This window comes from Phyllostomus hastatus, unplaced genomic scaffold, assembly GCF_019186645.2.
Source record: "Phyllostomus hastatus isolate PE091 unplaced genomic scaffold, TTU_PhHast_1.1 phas_contig_449, whole genome shotgun sequence".
NCBI lineage: Eukaryota > Metazoa > Chordata > Mammalia > Chiroptera > Phyllostomidae > Phyllostomus > Phyllostomus hastatus.
The window spans coordinates 548,201-570,056 of NW_025333882.1; the positions used below are offsets into that span (position 1 = coordinate 548,201).

Sequence of the window (21,856 nt, forward strand, 5' to 3'; positions counted from 1 at the left end):
TTTAGTTGAGGAAGTGGGAAGTTACCTGGAGTAGGAATTTTCCAGGTGCTGATAACCCAAGGCCTGTGCATGCATTCCACAGTTTTGTTGGTCCAGTAGTAAGTATTGAATATCAATACATCTGTTCACTATTTGAGAGTCTAGCCATGTCCTGCCTTTGCTCACTTCCTTATGAGACAAATATACAAGCAATGCATTTTTTTCTCAATGGGCTTGATAGATAACAAGAATCTTCAGCTATCTAGGTCCAACTTTTCCATTAAATATTTTGAACACTCAGTCAATTCAGAGAAGGAACAGGTCAAAGGACTGTCAATGCTCATACTACAGGTTTTAGTTTTAAAATCCAAATGTGCCTGATTTTATTTCTACTCTGAGTTTACTGTTTGTGAGAGTCAATATATTGCCTCATTCAAAAAATAAAAACTTCCAAACAACAACAAAAGGAATTATGATACGCTGGCCTTATAAATTTTCTTACTCCAGTTGATTTCAGTGCAGAAAAAATAAAATAAAATAACAAAATATAATAAGATAATCAAGTATTAGGGAATAAGGGGTAGGTTGTAATTAACTCAACTAGGTTGCTAGGAAAATGATTAATAGAAAAAGTGACATTTGGTCTCTGAATAAAATATATCATATCAGTTAGTGACTGACATGAAACAAACTACCCCAAAAATTAGTGTCATGAATCTAGGTCATCTAATCTCTGCTCAACTTGTAGATATGACTGAACCAAGCTGATGCGGTCTGGGAATTGACTGAGCTACAATAGTGTCATCTGACTAGACTCAGCTCTACTCATAGCATTTCTCATTCTCTAGTTGCCTTGTACTTATTATGGTCAGGGGAAAGGTCCAAAGAAGAACCAGAGGGTCAAGGCCTCTTGATGCCCAGATTGGGGGCTAACATACCACCATTGTATTGCCTTCTGTTAGGAAAATCAAATCTGAAAACTACCCTGAATCAAGGGATGGAGAAGATTTTCATTCTTTATGAAAAGTGCAAAGTCTCTTTGTAAACTATGAGTACAGGAAGGTCATTAAATTTGTTAATTCAATCAATAAACCAGATATACAGGTAGTTAGGTCAATAGATATGACTTACACATTTGTGTACATATGAATTTTTTAAAAAAAGAAATAAAAAGTTTCTGTTTGTCTTCTTAAAAAGCTGTCAGTTATTAGTTTAGGGATGATTTTAAGTATAAAAATGTGAAATTCTATTTGAAATTTACATGGGATCCATGCCTATGCCCTTACTTTTGTTTTTGCCAGATTATGAAAATTTTTAATAACTTTAAAGATAGGTATCCACTTAGTTAATTATACTAAAATATAATTATAGAAGCATACAAGGTGAATTGTCCTGAAAATAAATTTATTACAACATGGAAAATATACCTTAGGTGGTTTCAGAATGGATGAGCACACTTTTTTAAAGCCCATATTTTATGAGTAACCACAATATTAACACTTTTATTCATGTAAATAACAAATATTTCCCAGGTTTGAAGGACAAAGGCAATATTTTGTTTAATTTTGCACTCTAGGAATTATTATAGAGCCTCAGTCTTTTAAAAAATATCATTGAGGATTTATTTATTTTTTTATTATTGTTTTTCAGTTACTGTTGTCCCAATTTTCCCCTGTTGCTCTGCCCCATTCCTGCTCCCTCAGTCAATCCCTACCATGTTGTCCACTACCATGGGTCCTTTATACATATTCCTTGATTAGATTTTTTAAATCCTCACGGAGGATATGGGTATTGATTTTAGAGACAGAGGAAAGATCAGGTAGAGAGAAAGGTAGAGAGAAAGATCAATTGGTTGCCCTCCATACTTGCCCCAACCAGGGATTGAACCTGCAACCTAGGTATGCGCCCTGACTGAGGATCAAACCCTCAGTCCTTTGGTTTTGAGGTATTGGGTCACATTGCCATGGTAGGCCATCAGTCTTCAAAAAAAAAAGATTTTATTTATTTGTTTTTAGAAACAAGGGAAGGGAGGGAGAAAGAGAGGGAAAGATCAATGAATCAATGTGTGAGAGAAACATCAATCAGTTGCCTTTCCTACACCCCCCAACCAGGATCCTGACTGGAAATCAAATCAGCGCCCATTCAGTTTGCAGGCTGGAGATTAATCCACTGAGTCTCAACAGCCAGGGCTAACATCACCCTTTTAATCATTCAACTACCAACCATTTACTGAGTAGCCACTATGTGCTGGGCACTGTTTTTTAGGAAGGGGACTCACAAGGCAATAAGGTTACTGCTTTCCTGCAGACTGAGTCATAGACAGAGAAAGAATCAGTAGGGAAAACCACAAGTTAATAATTTTCCATAGCAATACTTATTATAGACATTATAACAAATAGATGTATATACCATGAGGATTGCTTATTTGTTTTGTCAGAGAGTCCTCCTTGATAATGTGACATTTAAGCTGAGACCTGAAGAAAAAGGAGGAGGCAGACAAATAGAGATCTGGGGTGAGGGTGGGAAGGTGGAATAGTATTTCAGGCTTTGGGGATGGCACTCAATAAGTTCTTAAAGCAGAACTGAGCTTGGTTAATATGAGGACCTGGAATGTAGGTGATCAAGGGGGAGAGAGTGATGAGATAAATATCAGACTGTCAAAGCCAGAAGTTACTCCAAGTGCATTAGGAAACTCTGGGATAATTTAAGCAAAGACATGCTTTGGAATGATTCATGTCAAAAATTTATCTTTACTGCTGTGCAGAGGAAGGATTCCAAGGGAAAAAACTGGCTATGTTGAGTTAAATTACTACACTACTGAAATCATACAGCTAAGAAATTATAGCAGCTTGTACTAGAGTAAAAAATTTATCCTGGGGGTAGTGGGTGGATTGGAGATATATTTTAGAAACAGAAGCAAGAGCCCTTGCCAATTCTTTGAACATAGTGGGCAAGGGATGGTAAACTTTGAGATGATTCCTTGATTGTGAGCTTTAGCTGGGTGGGCAGTGGTGCATTTACTTGATGGAGAAGATGTACCACTTTCTCTGGGGTGGTGATCCAGAGAACAGTTGCATATGCTAAGTTTGAGATCTTTACTGAGCATTCAGACAGAGATGTCAAATATATAACATACATCTATAAAGGATATATTTGGGCTTAATGGACAATTTGGGAGTCCTGTACACATTTAAGTGTCAGTGTTATAGAAATGATATTTAAAGCAATAGTATTTGGGATTGGATGAAATCACTTGAGCAGATAATGCAGGAAAAGAAGAGTAGAGTGTCAATAACTAAATCCTGTGGAATTCTAGCATTAAGGGGTTTAAGCTGATAAGGAATCAGCAGGGAAGACAGAGGTAAAAATTGCCATTTCTGTGAATAACATTACATCAACCAAGGCAAGAGTGTTTCAAGAAAAAAGGGATTCATCGAATAGGTCCAAGTTTGCTCTTGAGTTAGAAAAAGCAGTTGAGTGTAGTGGACACAACACAATGACCAATAAATTCAGAAACAGAACTTATTGATGACTAACAATGAAGTCTAATTAGATGAGTCTAAAAAAGTAAATGGTTTGGTAGAGGTGATAAAAATGAAATAATAAGTGAGAACACATTAGATGATATTTATAAGAATTTTTTCTATAACTGGTTACTAACTCTAGGTATTGGTATAATATTAATTTATTTACACATATATATATTTATATATACATATGCAAACACATACTTATGCACATAAACATGCATGTGCACAGATACACACATTTTTTAAAGAAGGAAGCTACTGAAGCACATATATATATATATATATATATATATGCTTATTAGAAAGGGTATATTTACTAAACAGTTTAAAATATTTAATATACTAAATAAGCTAAATTGGCAGTACATACTTTAAGGATAGTTTCATTTTTTCCCTGTGGTTAGAAAATTGTCACCATGGAGGACTTGACAACCTGTGAAGATGTTGCTGAAGTAGTGTCCTTTCAGTGTTGTGAGAAAAGCATTTTGGGTGACCCATAAGGGAATCTGGTGGTAAGATTTATTTGGGTGAAAATATAAGGCTGCCCCCAGGTTCCCAATGTCTCATCTCCAGTTGTCCTGGTCTGAAAGGAGTCCTGACTTGTTTTCATTGTACCCAGAACAAAGACCAGTGTCCAGAAATTTTGCACCATTGGTTCAGTCCATGTACCTGTCCCCATTCGGCTAGCTCAGTCTGTTTCCAAATGGCACTGTGTTCAGACCGGTACAGTCTGCGGCAGCCCCAGGCAGCTGCTAGGGCCACATGACATGCCTGATATGGAGAGAACATGCAAACCAAGAGGGCCAGTGCATGTTACTGGTAGGGAGTGGGGAGAGAAAGGGAGAGGGAGGGAGAGAGAGAAAGAGAGAGAGAGCTAGCTCTTTTTTTTTTTGGCTGATTATATTATCTCAGACTTAGGACAGACCTGGCACTTCTTCAAACTAACCAATCAACTCCCCAAGCTTTCATGGGTTTGCACTGGATTCTCCCCATAACCAATCTATTTCCTAGATCTTTTAGGAGTATGTGTCTCTTACCCAATCTGATCCTTTTCCCAGGTTAGAGTGACAAGCCCCTATGGTTACCATCTTGGCTTTTACTGTGCATGCACCCAGCAGAGAAATTTCTCCTGCTGTTTTCATTCTTCCCTCTGGTCTTTAAATCTTTGGGGAATTAGGTCCTGATGCCTTGGGGAGAGTGTGAAGCTGGAACATACTAGTGAAGTGGTCCCAATATTAGAATCAGCTTGCCAGTTGATTACACTTAATAATCCATGATTTCCTTTATCCCTTTCTTTATTAATATTTAGCTACCTACACTAACAATTTTCATAACACTGAAATAGTGTAGTGGAATTTCTACATTCTTGCACACAAATGCTATTCACATTAATGTGCTTTTTTAAAAGATTTTATTTTTATTTATTTTTAGAGAGGGAAGGGAGGGAGAGAGAGAGAGAAACATCAATGTGCGGTTGCTGGGGACCTGGCCTGCAATCCAGGCATGTGCCCTGACTGGGAATCGAACCTATGACACTTTGGTTCGCAGCCCGCGCTCAATCCACTGAGCTATGCCAGCCAGGGTTACATTAATGTGTTTTAAATAAAGCAATATTGCCTACTTGATGTTAATGAACAAGAAAAATTCTCCAAAGCAGTTTCCACCAGAGAAGTATAGAGAACTGTCCTGAAAAGGGAGAAGCTTGTCATATATTGAGCATTTATATACAAGTCCCTGAGCCAGGTTTTTACTTTAACCCTACAAAGCAGGTTGCATTATTTCCATGTTAAAATGAAAATGTAGACTCAAAAAGGGTTAAGTAACTTATCCAAATAAGTAGCACTTTTTTCAAGCAGTCATAATCAACTTAAGAGTCCTTAAAAGAAAAATACATAAATAAAAAGAAAAGTGCTCATGGATCTATTGTCTAAAATGAAATCTCTCTCAGTTTAGGCAATTTTGAGTAACAGTGTGATGCAGACACAGGCCTGAAGTGCCTGAGGCGATATGGATGAGACATGAGACAAATGGGCTACTGAGTCCTGTGGAGGAAAAGGGACAGCACAGCTATTCTCTCAAGGGGAGAGTGCCTTAGAGTGGCCTAGCCACTCTCTCAAGAGGAGAGCACCCTGACCCTTGCCTTGCCATGCCAGGCTTTTCTTGGATTTGTTTTGCACAAGAATACAGGCAAAGCTCATTAATCATTATCAGGCAGTAAAAATCAAACATACAAAGAACTCTAAGGGCCTATTTTGAGTCAGGGTCAGATAGCTAAAGAGCCATAAAACTTTGAGGAACAAACTCACTTCTTGCTTGGACCCTTATCATTTAATTGAGAGCATTCTGAACAAAGCAGTTTTCACAGGATTTTACATATTCTTTCTTAGGCCTGAACACCCGAGGAATCCACACTTTCCAGCACAGGGCTGCACTACCCTCTGTCATTGTTTCAGGCTTAAGTCAGGCAGAGGAAGTAAGGCAGCCAAAAGATTAGGAGAATTCTTGCAGACAGAATGAGGACTCAGGCTATGTCAAAGCCAAGGGGTGAGGATCTATCACCCCCTTTTGCTATAGCCCCCCAAGTCCTTCCCTGGGGCCTCTAAGTGATCGTGCCTGTCTTAGGTCATTCCCACCTTGGGGAATCTTACCTGTCATTGGCTAACTGATCAAGCATTGGGGGCCAGGCAGGGTGAAGTAAAAAGGAGCAGAGGCTGTGCTCCTGTCAGAGAGATAAGCTTTGTCTCCTCAGTGGCTTATGGTCCGAAGGTCGCTCACTCAGCCTTAGCCATGGGGTGAGAGCGGGGGGTGGTTACAGCTTCTGAAACCAGGCAGGGAGGTTCCTGAACAACAGTGTCTAATTTCCTAAGTTTCTCTAACCTTCACTTGTTTCCTCCCCAAGAGAAAAGTCAAATAAATCTAACTAGTTTTTTTGCACTTCAGTTACTTTGAAGCCAATGGAGTTCCAAAATCCCATTCACCTTTTCATGTAACTGAAGTCAATTGAGCTCATTAAAACAAAAGCAAACACAGGTGAAATCCTCTGGACTCACTTGATATGACTCAGGTAATTACACCTTGGCCAAGTAAAACTGTTTTGAGCAAGGGTTCCCACAGAAAAGGGACAAAACAATGTACAACTCAACAAAAGCTCATTGGAAAAACCACAAAAAGAGATTTAAAAATATGATCTTTGTTCCAATTAAATAATGATTACTAGATATCTAGTTGTACTTGAACACAACAAAAATAAATCAGCTCAAAATAATGCTAATGATTATATCAAAAAGGGTTCAGATGTGGGTATCATCAGATTCATATAGCCCTATATCTAATAGGAAATACAAAGTACCCAGAAATAATTAGAAAACTATGTTAATCAAAAATGAAAACCTCTATTGTCTATCCAGTCTTCAAATTGAGGTATAGAAATAGTAACCAAAGAATAATCCATAGATTATATTACATATTTTTATAGAATTATGTAAGTTTTATGCATTGTTTTGTTGTGTATTACAATTTAATGAGGTTAGCAGAAATTACATTGTTACCACCTTATATATGGTTTCAAGATGGCTCAAAATAGTTAACAGTCTTGTATAAGTTATACAGACAGTGTCAGTTTCATACACAAAATAACCAGTCTAGATTGTATGATATGGAGGTTTTGCTTTGCATTTCGAATTTCCTCCTCCAAAGGATTTAAAATTGATTCAAAATGTTTCACAAACTATTGTTTTCTAAAATTCCTACAGTGTGAAAAGTGGGTTGGTGGGAAATTATACTGTGGTTTTGTAAACAGAGATTGAATAATCTGCTTTAGGTTTCAGTGTTCATCCTACTGTATTGCATTTTCTTGTGAATATAATACTTCATATATTGTGTTGCTTTGATGTTTTACATTCACATTTTAGTATGTTTACATTTTTTAAAACAATGGTAATTTAAAATAAGTGACAATTTACATTTAAAATAAACTTTAAAAACTCTGCTCCAAGGGTGAAATTTCTTCAAATATTTCTTTAATTCATCTCAGTTTATCTGCTCTCTCTGGTATTTCATTTATACTCTTTTGTAGCATCAGATATTAGGCTGCATTTTATTTTCATCATCTTAATTTCCATAAGTGGTTACACAACTTGATGAGGAAAATAAGGAGTAGATTTTGCTTCTACAAAAGAAGACATTAAAGTAGCATAACCTTTCTGTGACTGACAGTTCAAATTAATCAGACTTTCTTTTTTCTCTTACAGGCAGAGAGAAAGAGAGAGGAGGAAAGAAAGATTGAGAGAGAGACTGCCATTAATGTCAATCAGCGTTTTGGAAGAGAGAATGTGTTCCTCAAGGTCTGAATAATCAAGTGCATATGCATTTAATTAGTAAGATCCTTGTACTGTGTGCCTCATTTTTGTCAATGCTCTTCTTTTATTTGGTGTGATATTTCTGCGATTATCCTTGCTTCTACATGGTGGGAGAAAAAAAATGTAAACAATCAATTCAGTCAACTGGAGTAAGCATAGAATTAAATTCTGTGGAGGAAAGCCCCTTAACTAACTATAGAGTAAGTGGCACCAGAAGAGTATCCCTCACACAAGGTTTGTTTTTGTCCTCGGACAGAAACCCTGCACGTTCTGAAACTTGCACAGATGAAAGTACTTCTTTATTCAACTACAAGAAGCACGCATTTGCCTACATTTGTAAGGGATAAGGGAAACTTAATTTGTCGCAATCCATCTTTCAGGTGGGCGGTAAAGCAAAACACAACCCTTCTAAATGAACCTCAAGTAACAAATACTCTGAGTAGGTTTGTATATGCCAGAGTTCAGAGGGCTTCATTAGACATGGCTTGAGAGACTCCCTCACACCTTCTAATATATGCCTCTATTGGAAAAGCCTTCGAGGGAAGCTCCACACAGCGTTGGCAGCCTGCAGTGAGTCCAGCACCACGCACGGCCTCTTCCAGCCAGAGCCCGGAAGCGGGCAGTGCCTGCTGTTGGCCACTCGGGGGCTACGAAGGCATCGGCACACCTGCGAAAAGGCTCACAGTCTAACGAAATCGTGGACTTCTCGTGCGAGTAAATAACCTGCCTGTTTGATTTTCATTCCAGATTGATCTCGGTTCAATCTCCTTTCGCCTAGAGGTGCTGTGGCTGCCACCGCCCCCTCGCGCCCGGCTCGCTCGGCCTCAGCTCCGCCAGCGCGGAGACAGCGCGTCACCCCGGGAGGTGGGGGCGCCCACCGCTAAGGTTCCCTCCTCCCACACGCGAGCTGGAGAGGGAAACACGACCTGTACGACCTCACCCCTACGGTCCGCACGCGAGGGAAAGGAATCTGAGAAATTCTCAGGAAGGGAGGTCGGAGAGAGCCGCCGGCCGCTGTCCTGCCGCTCAGGACTCGTTAGCGTTTCCCTCTCCTCCTTCAGCCCCGAGGCCCTACCCAGTCTTTCCCGGATTTCCTCCCGAGTCCACCGACAATCTCGGCGCTGAACTCCACGCTGCACTCGCCGGGGCTTGAAGAGGCGAGCTGTGTTACGACCTCCTCGACTACATTTTTCTTTTTCGCTACACCTAGTCCTCGCAAACAACAATTTGATCAGTTTTCCAACAGTTTCAGAGTTGGGTATCTCTTCCACAGTCTCACCCGACCGGCGTCCGCACGTGTTGCGCAGTGAAGGCGGCGGAGCCCTCGGGACCACCAAAACAAACCCTGCCCTATTCCCAGTCCTGGCGCGGGCAGAAGTGGGTGTCTGCAGAGCTGGAGCAACGCGCGAGCGAGGCCCAGGGAGAGCGCAGACTCCGACCCGGGAGCCGGACGGGCGGCGTGGGAGGCGAGGCGGGAATTGCGCTGAACCCCGAGGCTAAGAGCCTGCAGCATTGGGAGTTGTTCTGGCTTTAAAAGGGCGAGTATTGTCACTCTTCCTGCTGACATTGTGCTTTCCTCCTTTGATCCTTTGTGAAAGCGGCCTCCCCTCCCCGCCCGCCCCGGGCCTCCCCCGGCGGCAGCCCGGGCTGTGGGCGGCTGGCGAGAGCCGGCTGGGATCGCAGCCTCCCGAGGCTCCCGGCTCCCAGGCTGTTTCTCGTGGCTCCGACAGTCACACGAACGACTTCCGGCTGCATCCTCTTAGAGGCTCCGCAAGGATTCGGAACAAATTCACCAGCGTTTTAAAAGGTAGCAAAGCCGATATTCCTTTTCTTTCATTTGTTTCGTTTTTCTTTTCTTTTCTTTTTTTTTTTTTTTTACAATAACCTGCAGTTTCTATCTGGAGGGTCAAAGAAGAATCCACGACCTCTTTATTGTGTTTAATCTAGGAATTTTAAATGGGGTTTCTCAGAATTTAAAGGTGGTCCACCTAATTGGTAATCAATTGCGGAGTCTTCCAAAATAGCCCCTTTCCTTTTTATATAATGAGAGACTGAAAGGAGCTTTTGCTTTTCTACCGTACACAATCTGTATTCATTCATATTCTCTTTCTCTCTCTCTCCCCTTCCCCCCTCTCTCTTCTCTCTGCTTCCCTCTGGTCCCCATCCTCCTTCTGTCCCCTTCCCCTCTCCCCCCCTCTCCTGCGCGTGTGCGTGCGTTTCCTTTCATTTGTCTCATTGGGAAACTCGTTTAGGGCCTCTGAAAAGTGAGGAGATGCTTAAATCTGATTTCCCACATATTCCTACTTGCAGCGTCAAATAGTGTCCGGAAACGTTGCCACCAGATAAATATGAGAATATTATTTTGAAGAAGCAGTTAACCCCTACCAAAATATAAGGCGCCAGGGGAAAGGTGAGCCTGGAAGATAAGGAAGCCCTTCGCATTCGCTGGTGGAGGAAAGAGCTATCTGGGGACGGGCTGAAGGTGGGGTTTCAGTCCCCATACTTCAGCACCAAAAGGGATGGACAGCATCTCCAGGCTGGACTGCACCCACAGGGACACAACCGAGCTGCCTCTGCCGCTGTCCTTGCTGCCACTGTTGTTGCTAAGGGCAGCTGGGTTTCCTACTTCTCGAAGCTAAACGACGGTGCCTCCTAATAACCCCTCGTCCCCACTGCCCTTCCTTAATAGACAAAAATTAACCCTTCTTACCCATCTGCTACAACTACTGTACAGGGCTCTGAGAAGTACTTTTTGTTCCGCAGATTAAACTCAGCAACAACTTCAGGAATAATTTTCTACAGGGGCCTGGGAGAAATGCAAGCAGAAGAGTGAAGTCAAAGTTCTTAGAGGCTCCGAGAAATCATGGACTCTACAATAGGGGCTGAAATGCTCAAAGGCCCTCACTTTTTGAAATAAACAATGTTCATGAGAGGATTGCAACTGTTTTTGGATATAGCTTTGTGAGTGGAGGTTGCAGAACTACTCAAAATCCTACATCAGAGAAACTAAAAGACTTCTAATTTTTCTACTTGGCAGGTAAGTGATAATACTAGTTTTCTGCTTATTTACAACTCTAATGATTTTTTCAAGAATTTAATAGTAGGATTATATATAGTATTATTTTTTCTTGTAGATTAAGAAAATAATTTGATTTTTAAATGATTGTTCCTGCATCATGATCTTAGGAAATCTCTTGCCTAATAACATAGTTGAATATTTTATTTTTCTGAAGTACCCTATATGACAAGAATATTAAAAATTATTTTATATACTGGCTTGTATAATTAAATCAAGTCTTAGTGGGATATTTTTACATTGCCCACCTAAAAAATTTTTAAATTTGTGTATGTCTCAGTTGTCCAAAAAGTAATACAATCTGGTATTTTGTTAAGAGGGTTTTTTTTGTCTTATGCATGTAGTTTAAAGTGATCTTGTCTGTGTTGCACAGTATGCACGATTCAAAGTTACAAGTAGATGGTTTAACCACACCTTCTGTTATATTTTAGCTGATTACAATTTGTGAAACAATACACAGGAGCAAACACATGTATGAATACACACCTGATCCCTCTCTCTACTTGAACCCCCAAGTATACCTACACCTGTAGCATCTTAACTAGACATTTTTTTCTTAGCATGATCTTTCCTGCCTTTTAAAGCTTAAGACTGCTTGCTCAAACCACACCTTCCATAAAGCAGAAGTGAGAAGCTTTAGTGTGTCTTTTTTAGGAGAGCTGGATTTTAATAGCATTCTGACTTCTTAGTTCTACAAAATAAATTAGTCACTGAAATCCAAAAAAGTTGTAGGGGAAAATAGGTTCTTGACAAACCATAAACTTTAAAGTCTTCATTAAATCTGTTTTCTGTTGATTCTTATTTCTGGAGTCTTCCCCTGGAGCTTTAAAACTACCATCTTTCACAGTGACCTTGATAAGCATTCTGCTTTAATAAAAAGGTTTCACTGGGTAAAGGCAGTTACACAAATTTATAGCCCATGCCTGACATTTCACTAAGGGCTCAATCAATTCCAATGCACACATTCAGTTGTGTGGAGAGTATTGACTTGCAGGAATGGACTTTTCCAATCATGTAAGCACATTTTATACTATATGCATAACCAACACTGTGGGAAGAGTTTGCCCCTCCTGAAAAATTATAATTCCTTAGTTTTTCCTTTTTATTTTATAGGCCATATCTAATTGATAGTGAAATGCTCCTAATATGTATCCATACATACCCTCTTTCTCAGTTTCAGCATAAAAATCCTCTGAGGCTGTTAAGATGGTATTTGTTGGTGGGCTGATGGGCTGATGGTATTTGTTTTGCATTGCCTGAGTGTAGCAATTACACTCTGAGGAAAAATCATACTTAACTGTCATTTACCACTTACCATGAACCTGCTTGCTTAGCAGAAATGAAGCAGAGGCATCTATGTCATTGAGCAGCCTGGGGGCTATGTTGCCCTATATAGGTCAGAAATGATCATCTGAGGAGGAGAAAATGTACCATTGATTTGGATCCCTTCCTAGGAGAGCTATGATGTGCTCCTAACACAACCTGATTTTTTTTCTAGTCTTAGAGATATGAAGGTGAAATTACCTCATGGAATAATTAATAATGATTTAAGAGATGCACAGCACATTTTTAGATGGATATTTTGGTTGTCAGTTAATTAACATAGGCTCTCATACCTGGAGCTCATAAAATAAAAACAGAATGTGTCATAGGAAGCATTTCTATGGGTATGTGGCTGCAGTTACCTTCTTAGTGGTAAAGAGGGCAGGCTTTCTTTATGTGTGACTGAAACTGCACAAAGTAAAAGTAACCTTTGCCTAATCCCTTTGAAGATTTAGTCTTAGAAATAAATAACTCTAATTCACCTTTCCAAGCTCAGGCAAAGTGCATGGAGCTCATAACAATCCTCATTTCTGAGGAAATGTTATTACATTGAGATGGAGTTTTGTAAATTAATTTAATGCCTACCTAAATGCTAATTTCTATCTGCTGCCACTCCCAAGCTCCCCCAAAGGAGTGGCTGGGTTAATGGAACCTAACATTTTTTGATAGGATTACCTGTCTTTAAAGAAGAATCAGTGCTTTATTATGGGATACTCATATCCCAGTAAAGGAAACTGTTTTTTTCATAGGTATTTTGGTCCATTAGGGAAAACAGATGCATGCGATTTGCAGAGTACTAGACACAATAATTCAATATCCCCTCCCCTGGTGAGGCTGGTGGGGGAGGAACTGTTTTGTTGGTAAAAAGTTGCTTACATTTGAGTCTCAAAAGAAAAAAAGTGAAATAGGATTGTGTAGACAGGAAAATGTAAAGTGTATATAAGACCAGAAGATAATTAGAAATGAGCCCTAGAATCTGATCAGTCACTTTGCTTTTAACAGGAAATGGTGTGTGGAGAATAGAACAGGGAGTTCTGGCCTGAATCTCTAAATACTAAGATATTATAAAAAACACCTTCGTTTAACTCTTCGGGTAGACCCTCTGAATATTAACCAGCTATTCTAATGTAATTATTGATACCTACAGATTATATTGGATTTGAATGTCCAGAGTTTGCCTTAGGAAGTGTTTTCTTGGGTTTGAATTGTGTATATCAAAAAATGTAAAAGTATGAGATGATTTTTACTGAAATTTAAGAAGGCCCTCAGTAATTGACTTTTATTTTTGTATCATTTTAAAAGATGTAAATTCCAGGCAAGACCTGTTTATTCACCCAATTCTAACAAGCAAGGTAAAAGCTAATAGTGAGGAAAAGTATGTTATAAATAGGAAATTATTTTTATAATCATCCCAGCTCTCCCAAACATGTACAGTGAGTCACAGAATAGCACACAAATGGAGAAGGATTTCTTGTTTATATTTTCTTCCTGTTTAGGTGAATGAGTTATACATGGTGTGTAACAAGTAGTGTTTGACAGTCAAAAGATTAAGATTCTTGAATGCTTGTCATTAGATCTTGGACAAGTCACTCAACCCAATGAAAGTTAACTTTTCTTTTGTAAAAGAGGATACTGTGGGTACCAATTAAGGCACAACCCTAATTGGTGACACCTAAACATTTGTGGGATGAATGAACAAATGCCTACTGTTTGGAATATGGGAAAGTCTCAAGATAATGCTTTGAGAGTATTTTGGAAACTTAAGTGCTATATCTTTGAGTTATAAATAATCTCCAATAGCATTCATTTCTTCCCTCATCAAAAACTTCCCTGCTGATTACAACATGGTGGACATGCCTCTTCTATTTAAGAACTTTCAGTATAGAGAATATGTTTTTTGGTGCTACTTCAGCATCAATTTTCTTAACTATCTTAATGGAATAAATATTTCAATGCAGGTAGAAGCTGGTTTAAAATCATTTATTGTTCAAAATTCACACCAAAGTGATCAACATGACCCAAGTTTATTTTTACTACTTTCATTTTGACCTTAAATGAATCAGTCACTCTTTTGTGTCATAATTTTCTGGTCTGTGAAGAAGAATAATATTTTTTACTAGATATATCAACATGGAAATCCATAGAATTAAATGCACTTTAAAACTCAAAACCTGAAAACATAACCAGAAAGAAAGCATTTTGCATTTGATTTCTCGCTAGTGAGGATGAAGTATGGATAACATGGTATGGTCCTGACCTATGGCAATACCTTGGAAATGCTGTAAAGATATAGTGTTTATTTAGTGCAAGGCTTGGGTTCTATTCATAGATGTTAAGAAATCTCAAGCAACATCTTATTTCTTATTTTTTCATCAGTTGGAGTTTTAAACGTGACTATGATTTTTTAAAGGTAATGTTTAAATATTTAGTCTATATAGTTTTATATAGTATCACTAAGCATATACAGGTAGAATGTTTAGGAAATTTAAGTTATTGTATAGTTGTATTATTTGAGTGCTAGAGGTGGAAAATTATAATTACCTAGTGATATAATTTTGAGATTTTTTTTTGTTTTGTCACCACTTATCCAAAAAAGGGAAAGAAAATAGGAAAGAAATAACAGAGGATAAAAGGAAAAAAGCAGGAAGTGAATGTTCATCAAAATAATGTTTATGACTCAAAAACTTTGTCTTTGTCTTTATTTGTCTTTTAAATCTTTGCCTTTATAATTATGAAGCTTGTTCAGCACATTTTACACACTCTGTCAGAAAATGATCTTAGATTTACATAAATTTTGTCTTTGAATTCTCAACAAAGCTAAATATGTACTTATTTTTAAATAAAAGAATCATTAAATTGATGCATTAAAATAGAGGCTAATTCTTTATCACTTCAGTATACTTAATGTACACACTTGCATAACTTTTTAATATTAAAATTTGTGAAGTAGTTACAACTACATTTATACATAACAAATATATTCATTTATCCAATTTCAAATAGTTTAAGATTTAGTTTTTTAATTCACTTACTTAAATTCACTGAATAATTTACCAGAAAGCAGGGATCTTTTAGATATGTTGTCAGAATTTGAGCAATAATATGTTATCATATAAAACTATTGAATAATGCATTATCTTTGAGCCTTCTCAAAGGGACTGAGGGAGGGAAATAAGTATCCAAGATCATGAAATATAAAATTCCACAAGTAAACAGCATTGTCTGGTTAAAAATACTTGAAGTACATACTAATTCTCTTAGAGTCAAATATGGTTTCTCATTAACTAAAGATGTAATCTTGGGTATATCACTTTGTCTTAAATTTAATAGCTCATCTGTTTTTTTTGGTTACCTTCTGAGGCAGGGGGCAGATCAGGGCTGGGTGGATAGGGGCAAAAGGGAGAGCATAGAGAATATCTGTATTAGTGTCAAGAATAAAAAAAGAAAAAGAAAGCAGCAAATAAAAACCTATACATTTAGTTGAGTTCAGAAACATTTCTTCTGCTTTCCCCGGGGAATTTCTCTCATAAATGTTCCCATACTCTTATGGTGGGAATTACATGAGATTTAGGATCACAGAAATTTTGAATTTAATTCTGGTTTAGAGACTGATTAACTATACAAACCAGGACAAGAGATGTAAACTTTCTGAGTCTCTTTATTTTTGTAAGTGAAACGAAAGAAAATTCCCCCTCAATATGCTGTTGGGAACAGTTAATATAACAGGGTATAGAGAATGGCTAGTGCATTGCCCATAAACAGCAGGAAACTGGTCAAGTTGGTGTTTGTTATTACTTAGCTCTTTAGGCCAGTCTGCAGCTGTGGCTCTGACTGTCCTGTAGTTGTTCTATTTAATTTCCTCAGATAAAATTTCTGTGTTATATATTGTCTTCCAAACATACTATACTCACATCTAGTAGTTCTTTTCTTTATGCTTTGTCCTAGATTGTTTCCTTTTTTGTTTAGTTATCCAAACCTGCATCTCTTTGCATAGATTGTACATTCAAATGCCTACAGGGCTCAGGGAGGTGGAGGAATGTGGCTGGAGCGTGGCTGGTCAGTAGGACCGGTATTAAACTGGAGCCCCAAGAGGGTTCCTTGTCTCTCACCTTGATTCAGTTAGAGCACAGGTGATGAACACAAGGTCTGCAGGCAGGTGGAATCTGGCCCTCTACCTTGTTTTATCTGGCTGGACACCTTGTTCCTACCCAGTGGCGCATCCAGCTCTCACTTAACTGTTAAGGAGTACTTACAGTTATAAAGTCCTAAAATTACATTCTGCCCTTTGAAGGCAACCATGAGGCTGATATGGCCCACGGTGAAAATGAGTTTGACTCCCCTGAATTAGAGCAAAACCTGAGAACTAAAAACAGAATTTTGTGAAATCTCATTTTCATCTAAGTTAATTTTTTAAATTTTTCATGGAACAAAAGAGCTGCAAACTGGACTCAATGCACAGGGTGCCTTCTGTGTCCTGTAGCCTACAGAACCATTGATTTTCTGATTTCAGTGCATTTGTTAAAAACTAAACTGACATCTTTAGTCAGATGTTCTTTTCCAGTCCCCTCTGTTTTTCTCTAAAGATGGGAGAATAAACAATGACTTAGCAAAAAAAAAACACCTCATCTTAATGTCTCTAGAAATTACCAAGAAATAAGTTTTAAAAAATGATGAGTGATTGAGATAAAATAATCCATTCCTTTGAATGGTCAGAAATACTGTGAGGAAAAGATAGTCCATAGAATAAATAGGAGTGAAGATAAATCAACATTCCACAATGTGTTTTATTGCAGTAACTCTTTCTACCAATTACATTATTTTGGGTAATAATGCCAAATATATTAACAAATGCTGAAGATTTTAAATGAAATTGTTTTGAGAAGTAAGCAACTCTATTACATACAATTTAATTTTTTCTGTGAAAGATTAAATTTCTTTAAATCTTATCCAAACTTTATTTTTCTGAACTTTTTTTGGATATGTATAAAAGAAGTATAATCACAGAATGAACAATTGAATAGAGCCTAGAGCCTTTACATTATTTCTACAGGCATTTAAAGCCCCCAATAAGCTATTTTCTCTTGAACAGAGTAAACAGAACTCCAAATACATGTAGTTTCTTCTTTCCATGTGTAGTTCTAGAATATAAGAGCCTTACTTCAGTGTGCTTAACTGAGCCAAATCACTGTGCTTTTACAGGTTTACCAAGAATACATATTAAGAGATTAAATCCTAGGAGCAGGATGGAACTCAAATAGACAAAAGTTCTAAGTATTGATCTAAGACTACATTATAACTATTCTTAATGAAAGTTGAACACTTGGAACAAGGCTGATATGTGGCCAAAAAAAAAATGTTTGGCATCTGATGAATTACTTAGCATTTCTTTTTATAAAGAATAAAAGCTCCCTGGCTTCTAACAAAGAGTTTGTGAGCTGTATGGTAGTATCTCGAACAAGGAGATCATTTATAAATGCAGTCTTTATATTTAGGAAATGATTACGGGATGCAGCTGCAGGTTTTAATGACTTTTAATAAAGCATGTTATAAAGTGAATTAGCAATGAATGTTTAACAGATGATACTAATTTAACACATAGAACATCATTAGATCTATCTATTAGATTGTTAAAGCAGTGTATGTGCTTCTATAATATCAGTGATTTTGAAATATTCTGGGATAGTTTGACAGGGAGTTCAAAGTACATTAAATTTTAATGAATGGGATTAGTGTCTCTACTAGCTCTGGAAAGCTGATACAATTTTATTTATTTAACTAATAAAGTAAAGAAACTGAAAGCTCCTTATATTCCTTCAGTATACAGAATTATGAAACAGGTTCATGTGAAGATATATTTCAACCATTTTAAATTCTTAAGTCTTTCATAAATAAAATTGAATTTTACTTTATAGAAAAAATAGTTTGTTAGAAATGATCTGTGTGTAACACTTGCTTTGCTGACATTGCCAAAATTCTCAATTTCAATGTCAAGTGGTTAGAATACTGATGAACAGAAGCAAACACAACTCATAACTCACCAGTGTCTTTTGCACAAATATTTGTGGACCACCTCAGCATGCAGAATATATTACTTTTAGGTAGTCTATTTTTTTTCAGTATAGATTACTTTTCAGTATAGATTACTTTTAGATACTAAGCTTGTTCTCTGATCTCAAGAAGGCCAGAATCTAACAATGACAAAGTAAGGACATCTGCAATAGAATCATAATGTCATTATGAGGTAGTGCTGGAAAAGTACTCATATATTATCAGGTTAGGAAGCTGATTCTCAGAAAATTTCTGAAATTTCTCAGAAGATTCCCATTTAGTTTATGACTGAGTTGAAACAGAACTGTAAATTATGATTTAATCAATGATACTCTAAGAAAAGTAAAGGATAATTGAATATCATTCAATGAATATCTCCTTATTGAATCATAGTTCAGGGTAAACAAGCAACCTACAATGTTAAGAAGGTAGAGAAGACGTAAGTTTTAAGCTTTCCAAAGTTTCAAGCAAGTGTGACTGAATGCCCATCTTAGATGTGGTTAGGGATAGCAATACTATATATTTGGACAATCATTTTTTTCAACTTTGTATTTATTTTTAAATAATTATAGATTCAAAAAAAGTTGCAGAGATTGTTTGAAGCCTCCTTGTGAAGCCTCCACTCATCTTCCCCCCAATGGTAACATCTTACACAGTAATTATACAGTAATATAACCAAGAATTTATATTGGCACAACATTGTCAAATAAACTATAAATGTTATTTTAAGTTCTTCAATTTTTATCTGGTTGTATGTGTATATGTAGTTGTATGTACTTTATGCCATGTATAGATTCATATAATCACCATCATAATTAAGATAAAGAATAGTTTTATCACCACAATAGAACTTCCTTGTTCTAGTTCTTAGTATTATGGCCTACTCCCCACTTTCCTGGCAACCACAAATCCATTCTCCATCTCTAGAGTTTGTTATTTTGAGAATTTTATATAAACAGTGTCATATAGAATATGACCTTTGAGATTGGCCTTTTTTTACACTGAGAATAAGGCTTTTCAGATCCACTGAAGTTGTTTATTATGTCAGTTTATTTAATTGTTAAATATTATTCCACGGTATGAATGTACTACTTTGTTGGCCCGTCTACCATTGAAGAACATTTTGGTTGTTTCTAGTATGGGCTACTATGAACACTGGTGTTTTCAACATTCAAATATAGGTAGTTTATTATGCAGTAATAGATAACCAGAATATCTTCCTATAAATACACTTGAACACTAAACAGAATATGGCAATAATATATACTGACCAAGCAGCATTGCATTACATAAATGGCCCATAGTTATTTTATCCACTCATGTACTGATGGACACTTGGTCTACTTCCATAAAGCAGGCAATATACTGCAGAAAACAAAAGATTTTGGACAAATAATACAGTTTTAAACTCTTGGCATTTCACTGATGAATGATTGTTTTATACCAGTTACTTTTGCTCTCTGAGCATCAGGTATAAAACAATTTTGTTATTGAGAATTAATGTGAAAGTTGAAACAATTCAATAATGCTCCAACACAATTATTGATTTTTCTAAGAAGGTATTTTAGTTAATGCCATATTTACCTGATTTTATAATATTCTACATATTCTATAGCAAAATGTAATGATATGGACATGCAAATTAAAATCTACACACAACATACATAAGTACAAATATTTATAGTTTATTATATTTAGAGGTTCACATATACATTTACAGAACCTTGACCATATATGGTGTCACAATGCAAACCATACCAAATTTCAAATGTTTAAAATTCTAACAGCATGGTCTTTGGTCAATACTATTTAAGTAAAAATAAATTAATAAAAACATGAACCTTTTCAACAAATGGTTCTGAAACAACTGTACTTCCATCCTCATGCAAAAAAAAAAAATAGACATAAGCTTTACACCCTCCTTTAAAATTAACTCAAAATAATAAATAGACCTAAATGTATTGATAAAACACAAAACTATGATACTCCTAAAAGACAACAGAAGAGAAAAATCTAGATAATTTTAGGTATGGTGATTACCTTTTATATGAAAAATCCAAGGCAAAATCTATTAGAGAAATAATTATTAAGTTGGACTTTATTAAACCCCTAAAAATCTGCTGTTCGCATCATAATGTGAAGAGAATAATAAGACAAGACATAGAATGAGAGAATATATTTGAAAAGTCATATTTGATAAAGAACTGTTATTTAAAATATATGAAAGAACTTTTAAAACTCAACAATAAAAAAATGAACAACCCAATTAAAAGATTGTCAAAAGAACTAAACAGATATTTCACTAAAGAAGATATACAGGATGGCAAATAAACATATGAAAATATGCTTCACATCATATGTGATTAGGTAATTGTCCACACAGCAGTTATGGACATTTTGGTGTTTCCACTTTTTTGACTGTAGTAATTAATAGTCATGTGCAAGTTTTTATATGAATATATTTCCAGTTCTATTAGGTACATATCTAGTAGTGGAATTGCTGAGTCATGTAAGTCAACATTTTGATTAATATTTTGAGAAACTACAAAACTATTTTTTATGACAGTTGCACTGTTTTATATTACCATCAACAATACATGGAGATTCCAATTTTTCTACACCTTTGCCAACAATAATGTTTCTGGGTTTTTTTTGTTTTTATTATAGCTACCCTAGTATCTGTGAAGTGGTATTACCTGCTTTTATTTATTTATTTATTTATTTATATTTATTTTTCCTTTTCACAAATTACTTTATTGTTGTTCAATTAGAGTGGTCTGCATTTTCTCCCCACCCCTCCCCCTAACCCCTCCAAACCCATGTCCCTCCCTTGCTTCCACCTTCCCGCTTGGTTTTGTCCATGTGTCCTTTATAGTAGTTCCTGAAAACCCGTCTCCCCACAGTCCCCTCCCTGCTCCCCTCTGGTTATTATTAGATTGTTCTTAATTTCAATTCTCTGATTATATTACATTTGCTTTTTCTTTTGTTGATTATGTTCCAGTTAAAGGTGAGATTGTATAGTATTTGTCTCTCCCCACCTGGCTTATTTCACTTAGCGTAATGCTCTCCAGTTCCATCATCCATGTTGTTGCAAAGGATAGGAGCTCCTTCTTTCTCTCTGCTGTGTAGAATTCCATTGTGTAAATGTACAATAGTTTTTTGATCCACTCATTTGCTGATGGGGACTTAAGTTGCTTCCAGCACTTGGCTGTTATGAATTGTGCTGCTATGAACATTGGGGTGCATAGGTTCTTTTGGATTGGTGTTTCAAGGTTCTTAGGGTATAATCCCAGCAGCAAAATTGCTGGATCAAAAGGCAGTTCCATTGTTAGTTTTCTGAGGAAATTCCATACTGTTTTCCACAGTGGCTACACCAGTCTGCATTCCCACCAACTGGGACCCAGTCTACACTAGGATTCCCTTTTCTTCGCATCCTCTCCGACACTTGTTTGTTGATTTGTTTATGATGGCCATTCTGACCGGTGTGAGGTAGTATCTCATTGTGGTTTTAATTTGCATCTCTCTGATGGCTAGTGATGCTG

At 36.9% G+C, this 21,856-nt stretch overlaps 1 protein-coding gene across 1 annotated transcript in view; it reads left to right on the forward strand.

Moving 5' to 3' along the window:
- The first annotated feature begins 9,609 nt into the window (after positions 1-9,609).
- SNTG1 (syntrophin gamma 1) overlaps positions 9,610-21,856 on the forward strand; it is a 782,410-nt gene continuing 770,163 nt past the window's right edge. Inside the window, exons 1-2 of the mRNA XM_045845038.1 lie at positions 9,610-9,674; positions 10,178-10,904. The gene's annotated coding sequence lies outside the window, so the exon portion shown is untranslated. The remainder of the gene's footprint in view (positions 9,675-10,177; positions 10,905-21,856) is intronic.